This window comes from Ursus maritimus, unplaced genomic scaffold (assembly GCF_017311325.1).
Source record: "Ursus maritimus isolate PB19 unplaced genomic scaffold, ASM1731132v1 scaffold_12, whole genome shotgun sequence".
Classification (NCBI taxonomy): domain Eukaryota; kingdom Metazoa; phylum Chordata; class Mammalia; order Carnivora; family Ursidae; genus Ursus; species Ursus maritimus.
The window spans coordinates 49,939,179-49,949,094 of NW_024423564.1; the positions used below are offsets into that span (position 1 = coordinate 49,939,179).

The window sequence follows — 9,916 nt, forward strand, 5'->3', positions numbered from 1 at the left end:
CCCTGGGCCCATATTTTCACATAGCAATATTTCACATAGCAATATAGTTGTGTAGCCCCCAGCCACAGAAGCCAGGGAGTCACCCTCCAGTCCCACATAGTCTCCACATATTCACTTCCCTCCAAGCCCCTGCAGACATTGGTATTTGTGACTTCTGCTCTAGAATGCAACATCAGCCAAGATAAGGAATGGGAGCATTTGTCCCTATTAGAGCTCTGTCCCCAGCACATGCCTGCAGAATGCTGGGCGATGCACACGAATTTGATACATATTTATTTACTAACCGTGAATGAATAAAACCCTGTGGAAGCAAAGCAGATCTGCGTTGAAATCCAGGCTGTGTGGTCTTGGGTGAGTGATTGAACTTTCTGAGCATCTATTTTCCTCATTTATAAATTAAGGATAAAAACACTGACCCCATTGGGCAGTCCGAGAGAAAATGTGAAATGCTTAGCCTGATGCCAGCACATGGTAAACACCCACTAAATACTTGCTTAATGGCTGAAGCAATGTTTAGTCACAAGGTTTGACCCATGGGCCTCCTTTGTTGGATAAAGTAGAAATTCATTTCATTAAGCATGCATGGGAATTGCAATGGGCAAGAATCTCAAACGATAACCAAAATAGCAGTTTCCATGGGGTGAGGGGTTGTTGTGCAGGAAAGATAACGTGTTCCTCATTTCATTGTTGATGATCAGATCAGCAGGGTCATTGGCAGCCATAGAGAGGAAGCTGCTAGGTGAATTGTAGGGATGGAGGTGGGGCTTGTCAGTATAGGCTTTGGAGACCAACAGGTGTGTCATACGTGCCAGGTGCTTGGCTAGGCTACTGCATATGTTTGAGACCTCAGTTTCCTCCATTAGAAAATGAAGGTAATAATACCCCCTGTTCGATCTGATTAGTTATTGTTAAGACTCCATAAAACATGAGTAACAATTGGCTGGCACACAGGAGATGCTCAGCAAGTGATATATTTATCAGTAGGAGAGGGAGAACACTTTGGTGCTTACAGTCCTGGGTACTGTATTTATTCCATCGCCTTACTGTGTGACCCAGTGCCGTCTACCTCCCCTCTCTAGGACCCTGTTTCCTGCAGCGTGAGAGAGTTAGCCTGTGTAGTGAAATGCCCTGGAGTACCCCCCAAAGCCCCCTCCGGAAGAAAGGCTCTCAGTACCCCCAATGGCTGGGAGTGTTGGCCACACGTGGACAGCTCACAACTGACTTCCTCTGGGAGAATTACTCTCAGCCAGGGGTAACTGCCTCCTCCACACTTACATCCGCCCTCCTGGGGGGCAGGGCTGAGCAGAGGTACGAAGTACAGAGAAGCTAAGTTAGGACCTCTCAGAGACCAGCCCAGTTTCAGAGCTCTCACGTGGGATCAACTGGATCCTCTGTTTCACTATAATTCTGCCTCTGCCTCTGCTGAGTTCCATTTCCCTTAGCCCCTTATAGATGTTGTTCCATGAGCACTCTCCAAGAAACATCTGGGTACAAATCTGCCTCATAGAGGCTGCTGCCAGGCGACCTGACCAAAGGCAGTTTGGGCAATCTCAGTCAGTGTCTCTGAGCTGAACATTTTTGGGCTTGCCGTATATGGGTTAGATGACAAGAAACTGGGATATCTTACAGACAACCATCAGGATTACCTTCCTAGGAAATCTTCAATATAGACTTTAGAGAATTCTCTATGAAGACCTTAAAAATAATGTGGGAGTAAGGCAAATATTTTCTAGAAGGACGCGGGGATTCAAGTAAGTGGCAGACCTTATCTTGTGCAGCTGATGTGGGATTTTGAAACTTGAGGCGCACAGAGTACAGATATGTCTCTATCAGATATGCCTCTCAAAAGTCTACATAGAAAAAGGAAGAAAGTTCCTGCTTTGAGCCTAGAGGATGGATCAAGGTTTCTTCCCCAAAATGCTATGTGTAGATTCTGCGAAGACTGTGCCATCTTCCCAGCAGGAGGGACACGCTTTGCAGCTGTCTCCATTCCAGAGAGAGGAGAAGATGAGAATCATCTGGAATGGGAGAGCCAGTCCAGCCACATTACCACTTGCTCTCAGTTTTCTCCCTAATGTCAGGCATTTCTACACCAGGAACGGTGGGGGGAGCCTGGTTTTTTCTGCAGAGGATCAGGCATCTTGACCCATACAGGATGACCCGCAGATGTCATTTTAGTACCCAAAAGGGGAAAGCGTGCTCAGCCCCTCCAAGAACAGTGTGTGCGAAAGGAGCCACAGCTGCATCTGGTATCTACACATACTGTCCCTAGGGACCCAGTGCTCAGAGTCACGAGTCCTCTGTGTGGAGCCGAAGCCAAGGTGTTGAGCCAGGAAGCTAAATCTGTCCTTCACAAAGACTCCCAGGAGAGGGAAAACACCCCGACTCAAGCGCTGGGAGGCCAGGGGCTGGGGATGGTTTTAGAGTCAGAGCAAACGAGCAGAGCAGGAGGCCCTTCCTGCAGGACTGGACGGAGTATCGGCAGAGATTCCTGAGGTGCCCAAGCAGTGAAGGGCACGTCTTGGAATCAGAAAACCGACTCTTCCCTGGGCATGTTCTTTAACTCCTTTGACTGTTTCTTTCCCTTTCTGTAAAATTGGGACGATAGTAAGAGTTTTGGCTTCACAGGTTGCTGTGCGGCCTAAGCGAGGTCACATATCTAGAGGATTTAGCTCAGGCCCTGACCCTCAGCCTGCACCCTCTGACTGCAGCCGCAGTCTTCATCCCCATTCTCCCAGCTGGCTGGGACTGAGAGGCGCGGGTGGCGGAGTCTGGGCTCTCGGGACTTCGGGTCAAATGTCCACCAGGAGTCCGCTGCGGAGCCCCTGTAGCATGCAGCGACTCACGCCTGGGGTTGCTGTGGCCCCCCGACTGGGCCATCCTCCTACATTTAAAGTCCGAATTAGCATCGTTGACAGAATATTCCAAACTAGCTTCTACTGGTCCCTCTTGATTCCTGTGGGCATTTAGGTTAAGTCGGCCGAAGGGACCGGCAGAGCTGCTTTTCTCCAATGTTGATGCTATTTTTTACAACAAACTTTTATTTGTTGAGTGCTTGCTATGTATCATCTCATGGTTTTGAGTCTTCTTTTTAAGTAAGCTCTGTGCTCAAGGTAGGGCTTGAACTCAGGACCCTGAGAGCAAGAGTCACACGTTCTACCAACTGAGCCAGCCAGGCGCCCCCATCTCATTTTTTAAGTACAATCTTGATGTATTCCTAAAATGTTATAGCAGATACTTATTTGTCACAATACACTCATTTTATGGGTAAGAAGTGAAGGAGAAAAAAGAAGCAGCAATACCAGCTCTTCGGCCATTACTGTGTGTCGGTGTTACACCGTCTCAGTTAATCCCCGTGCTCACTTCCTCACATGGACTGAAATCCCGGGGATGGGCATTTGGGAGCAGAAGAAAACTGGGGTAGAAGCAATGTGGTGGCAAATAAAACTTATTCATGAGTACATGCGGGGTCCCGACCTGGGGGCTCCCAAACACTGGAGCACGCTCTCCGGGACCTAGAGGTCCTTCGTGAGCAAGTGGAGGCAAGGGCTCGCCATGATAGACATTAGAGATCCTTCTGAACTATCTCCTTGTCAAAAGTTTTGTGCTTTGTTATAAAACACCCTCGATTCCTTCTCCATTTCTCTGGGCCAGGATTTTCCCATGCCAATGAAAACAAACTTCAACGCCTGCCGCTTGACATTCTCTTGATGTGGGAGCTCACTTCTTTAATTAAACCGCTCGGTCCAGGTACAAGGCTGTGAAGAGAAGGAAATCCGCCCCTTAGAGTGGTCTCACGATGAGAGTGAAAAATCCAGCACTGACCCGTGAGAATCCAGAAGGACCTCTTTGTGAGCATTTCTCAGGCAATCCCTGGAGGGTTTCCAGAGCCCGAACTCCCTACGAATGCATTCCAGTTCTGTGGGATAAGCCAGGACCTTCTCAGATTTCTCTCCCTCTGGAGAGGGCCCTAAATATAGGAATTACCTGCCTGTCTGTCTTCCTTCATTCATTTCCTTCTTTCCTTTTCCCCTCCCCCTTCCTCCTTCTTCTAACACACTTACCTCCAAGTCCTGGCTCTACCACTTTCTATGCGCCCGTGGGCAGGTTAAATTCTCTGAACCTCAGTTTTCCTTTCTCAAACGTGTGGAGTGATTTCTAGCACCCCTTGACGCCCTAAAATCAAATTGAACACTAGCAAGAGCTTGAGCACTGGAGTTAGAATACCTCTTGCCTCTGACTTCATGACCTTGGGCTGGAAAGGTGCACTTTCTTTGGGCCTCAGTTTTTCCAACGTGGAGATCGTATTGACTTCATAGGGTGAGAGGATTGGGTGTGAAAGCTGCCCTGAGCACAGGGACCATGTGCCTGATTCTGCTATAAGCTCTTTACAGGTGTTAATTCATTGAATTCACGCAGTATCTCTGTAACAAGGCATTGCATTTTCTTCGTGTCTTTGCTCATTTTTTTTTTAACTTACGGAAGGTCTTTATTTGCTTATTTCAAGCTTAAGTCTGTCATTTCCTATTTTTGACTTATTGACAGCTGCAACACAGGTGGCTTCTTCATCGTCATTCAATATATTCCTTAAAGATATTTTGTAAAGGCTATGGTCAAAAATAGAACACTAATAGTGCTAAGTCTTTGTACATTAGAACATGAGGGAGTCTTTGAAATATACATATGACTGATGTCCACTCCAGACAAATGAAATCGGAATATCTGAGGGTAGGGCCGCATACTGATGTGTTTTAAAAGTTCCCCTGTTTATTCTTTTTTTTTTTTTAAGATTTTATTTATTTATTCGACAGAGATAGAGACAGCCAATGAGAGAGGGAACACAAGCAGGGGGAGTGGGAGAGGAAGAAGCAGGCTCATGGCAGAGGAGCCCGATGTGGGGCTCGATCCCATAACGCCAGGATCACGCCCTGAGCCAAAGGCAGACACTTAACCGCTGTGCCACCCAGGCGCCCCTCCCCTGTTTATTCTAACAGTTGGCCAGGACTGAGAACCACAGCCCTACGTCATAAGTCTAGGGATACTTGTCTAGACTAATAAGCCCAGAATGACAGTGAGTAAGGTGGTTATCAGCTATGACCCTGTCTTATCATTGTTGACCCACCCTCCTTCAATTAACCTAGATGTTAAATCTCCCTCTAAATTCAGTAAACATTACTTCTAGCATGTTCCTGATCAAGCTACTCCAATAACCCTCTCAGACAACTTCTGGTTGCTAGTGAGGACTGTTTTCATGCCAAAATGTTTAGAAATATGCTCTAGGGCTTTGCCCATATTGATAGCACAGTTTTATCATTTCTGAAATTCAGCTTTTGGAAAATGAGAAATGTTGCCTCTTTTTAAGTTTTCTAGAACATCCCTACTTGTTAGAGATTACTTAAAAAAAAAAAAAAGCGACTCCTTCATCATACCTGTGAGCTTTCTCAACCCCGTGGGTTACAATTAATGTGTATTTGGGGGCTCAAGGTTCATGAAAGAATCTTTATGCTCCTTTCCTATTCCGCATCTATTCCAGGTTATTTCATGCCTCATAAGTTATCTGTTCCCTAAATGCTTGTTGAATATCAATTCTGGGCCTGGCACTGTGCCAGAAGTGCCATAATGTACACTAACCTCGGGGGAGCTCTCTCTGAAGAAATCCTCTTCGCGAATCCTCTCTTCCTCTTCAACATCCCAACTCTCTTACCCTCTCCGTGTATTTGAGTCATCCTATCGGTTCCTGATTTCTGCCTTTTCACAGGCCTCCTGGGTGGACCCTGCAGGGTCTAACGTCCGTCCGGTCCGGTCGCTCTTGCCTCAGTTTACGTCCTCTTACACTACTGAGGTGAACAGGCCGCTAGCCCATTTATCAAACATGGTCAATGAATGCGGAGCACGAACCAGCCCACTTGGTCATTTCCATAAAAGGCGCAGCATTCATTCCTGAGGCCAAGTTGTCTTCTCCAAAGCGTTGCTCTGTGCCCTGGAAGCGTGACTCAACAGAGCCTACGTGTGGGCTGTCAGCTCCCCGTGCTTCATCTGAGCCGCACAGAGGACGCAGACCACAAATCTGTTGTGAAGAGGTGAGGTAAATTGGCCTTCCTAGCGTTTCCTTTCCATGCACTTTAAGGTTATTTCAATGTTTGTCATTCCACAATTATGCTTCCAAATCTCCTTTACAGACTAAGGAAGTTCATTATCATGGAGGCCCTCATGTGCTGGATTGTTTACCATCTCCATTCCTAGAATCCTCGCAAACCCCTCCAAGGAAAGATACTGTTGCGTCTATTTTACAGTTTGGGAAGCTGAGATTCTGAGTTATTAAATAAACTGCCTCAGTTCTGACAGAGAGCAGCTTGTGATCCAAACCCGGGTGAGTCTGTGCTTTCTGCGGCCTCTGTCGAACAGCTAGCTGCAGCCCACCCTCGGCCTACGTCATTAGTGGATAATGATACTTATTCCCACTGGATCTAGATACACCCACAAAGCCCTCAGCACCTTATTCCCATGGCCACTAATTACCCTTCAGAGTTGGCAGGCAAGTTGAAGACCATGTGTCATCCCTTCATGATACGATGGATACTGTTGTAGTAACCATATCCTAAACAGACTTTTTACAACATCTACCAAAACTCTTAATTTTTAAAACTAAATCCCTTTCCATTCTCTTAGAACAAAAAATGTATGTGCTCTTCAGTGTTTTATATACTCTGGTTCCTTCCTTTCTTCACAACTTCAATGTGAATCTCTTTCTCCCCCTTTTTCTGTCCTCTGGACACGTGGGAACCTTTTAGTTCCTTAAATAGTTGATTCTCCCTTCTTCCTCAGGGCCTTTGCACGTGCCATTCCTTCTCTCAGTAATATTTATCCCCTCCTTCCTTACCTGGTTAACTTCTCTTCTTCCTTTAGACCTCTGCATGCTGTCTCTTGAGCCCCAATTAGATCAGGCCAAACCCTCATCTATCCCTTTTGGCGTTATAGAGCTTTCTTTCATGGAGCTTATCATGGTTTGGGAATGTGCATTCATTGTGTCAATATGTAATCGATTCTATCATGTCTCCATTTACTTCCATAGCCCCAGCATGTGGCACAGCGTGGGCAGACAGATAAACAACCAAATAAATACAGACCAATGTCTTGAAGTTTCAAATCAGTACAGGAGTCCCCTGAAAGCTTCCTTTGTGGTTTGTGTGTTTATAAAATTTAAAATATTAATAATAATAAATTTGTGCAGAGGGCCTGTCAGGAAATAATGCATTTGTGAAATGAGGCAACACGAGTCAGATGGCAACTCCCCCTTCCCTGACTTGCCCCATGTCTCATGCGTGCACACACATGCTCTCTTGCAGGGCTGCTCCATTTCCACCCGAAGGCGGTAGGCAGAGCGGTAAAAGAGAAGGTAGAAGTGCTGGAGTCAGGCTGGGGTTTGAATCCCAGCTCCAATACTCTGTCACTGTGCAACGTTTGTCATGTGGCTTAACTTCTCTGTTCCTCAATGTCCTCATCTGTCAAATCCCTCGCTCGTAGGATTGCTGTGGAGATACAGGAGGATAAACGAATCTGAAGCGCCTGTCTAGCATGGATGCTGACTTGTACAGGAATTCTTCCTTCTCCCAGAGTACAATACACACTTGGTAAAGCAACAGTGCGTTTCTTCAAGCAAGTTGTATAATTAAAATAGCTGACATTATGTCATGGCACATGATTCTAAACATTCCTCCCATCTGAACCCATTTAAACTTGCAAGAGCCCTATCAAGCAAGTTCTAGGACTGTCAGCCTCATTTTACAGATGAGGAAATGGAGTTTCAGAGAGATAAGTAACTTCCCCAGAGTCACACAGCTCATCTTTCCCGGGCCAGGAGTTAAACCCAAATAGTTTCTTTAAGCTCTTAGACCATACATGATACCATCTCTTGGCCAGAGAATTAGCAAGAAATCATAGGCAGTGAGAAGATCTTGGGCTTTGAGAAGGAAAAAGTCTCCCAGTTTCACTATTTGTTGGGTGACCTTGGCCAACTCAATTCTTTCTTGTCTGAACCGGGGATAACCCTCCCTGCCTCCGGGGTGAGAGCCAAGACAGATAACGCATGTAAAAACCCCTGCACACACTGAGCATAAGACCAGTGTTGGCTCTTTCCTCTCATGACAATCAGGCTGGGCAATTTCCCTTTCTTTTATAAAAGTGAAACCTTTTGAGTTTTCTCGCCAGTCACCTGGACACAGTAAAGAGAACTTTGGCGCTTGAGCTCTCAGTTTCTCGGACAAAACTTGTTGACATTGAACCCACACAAAGCTGGAAACTCCCAGAGGGATAAGTGCACAGGCTCTGACCTGGCACAGATTTCCCCTGAATTCTACAGAGTTTCAACACAGCTGAGGCTCTTCGAGAGCAAGCTCAAGGTTCCGGAAATGCAGAGCCCAGCCCAGGGGAGGGGAGCTCTGTTCCTCTGAATGGGAGGGAGTCCTGGTGATTGAGTTGAGCGAATAGACTTCAGCCATGCTGCCCCTGCCCTTCCGAACCATCATGAATGTGTCTCTAGGAACCTCCTCAAATAGCATCATCCCCAGTGACGGCTTTCAAAGGAAAAAAAAATTCTGACATTGGCCCTTTGAGTGTCAGAGTCACCTTGCTCCGTGAAGCAGAAGCATCTGCCCCGGGGGGCCTCAGGGCAGAGACTGAGCCCTCGGAGCCCTAACAGAAGGGCTTCGAGTCTGCAGACGGCCTCGGTCTCACCCACGAGAGAAGGGAAAGAACGGCTCCCATCTCCTGCGGTGTTCTGAGCACGCGGTGGGACAGTGACTGTTGGGAGCTCAGGACAGGGCCGGTCCTTCGTCGGCACCGGGTGTGAGCTCAGCTGTGTCCCTCCAGCCGCGAAGCCATTCGCCCTAGATCCCTGGCAACCTAAGTACATCAACCGGAATTGGAACTAACATCGCAGAGCGTCGCAAACCCAGCTCTTTGGTCACATCTGGCATGTGTGAGCCTCGGTTTCCCACTCTGTCGAGGAAAAGGGCTGAGCCATGTCAGAGTGATGCGTCGCATGAAGAAGCCTCCCCCGGTTCCACCCCACCACTCACTCCACCCCATGTGATCTGACCCTATTAAAGTCATTCCCAGCCCCTCATCCTTCTGGGTTCTTTGTACCCTGACAGGCTTCCTCCAGCCCCGGAAAATCCCTACGGACTTACCCACAGATTTCTCTGGTCAGTGTTTTCCCCTGCGTTGCCATGTTTTGCCGGGCAGTGGGCTCCGGGCGTGGCATCTGGCAAAAGGGTGCCCATGACCCACAGCAGTGCTGAGCCCAGGGATGGTGCGTCTGGCTGTGCCCTGGCCTGGGTCACCACGGCCAGGAAAACATGGGCCACGTTCCAGGGCTGCACTGATGGAGGGGTGAGGAGCCCTCTTCCCATGGCGGCACGTGTGCAGGGGTGGGAGGCACTAAGCTTGGGGAGATCGGGGCTGGGGAGGCAGCTCAGGCTGGTGGGACAGCCAGGAATTTTGGAGGCCAGCAGAATTCTTTTTTTTTTTCCTGCCTTGAATTAGTTTAGCATCTTACATAAGTGACTTAACTTCCCTGAGTTGCAACTTCTCTGCTAGTGAGAGATCGGAATGCCGTCCTGGGGGACCTGGGAAGACTAAGAGGGTCATTAGCGTAAAGCATGAAGCAGAGATTCACTAAGTAGCTATTTACTTACCCTTGTCCTCACTCTTTTAATATCAATGCAAATAATGCATCGGGGTCCCAGGTAGATGAATAGAGAAGGAAGAGTTAATAATAATTCAGTGGTATTTGCGCTCTAGGCCATACCTCCTTTTATCTTCTCCATAACCCTGTGAGGTAGGCATGGCTCATCCCATTTTACATGTGAGAAAGCGGAGTCTTGGCGAGGGTAAGGAACTTGTCCGTGACTGCTAG

At 47.6% G+C, this 9,916-nt stretch overlaps 1 long non-coding RNA gene across 1 annotated transcript; it reads right to left on the reverse strand.

The window, feature by feature from the left end:
* Positions 1–3,433: 3,433 nt before the first annotated feature.
* LOC121102077 lies at positions 3,434–9,832 on the reverse strand. Its single transcript, XR_005834142.1, has 2 exons — positions 9,696–9,832; positions 3,434–3,758 (listed from the first exon to the last, which is right to left on the reverse strand). It is a non-coding gene; the product is annotated as an uncharacterized LOC121102077 (long non-coding RNA).
* Positions 9,833–9,916: the final 84 nt, after the last annotated feature.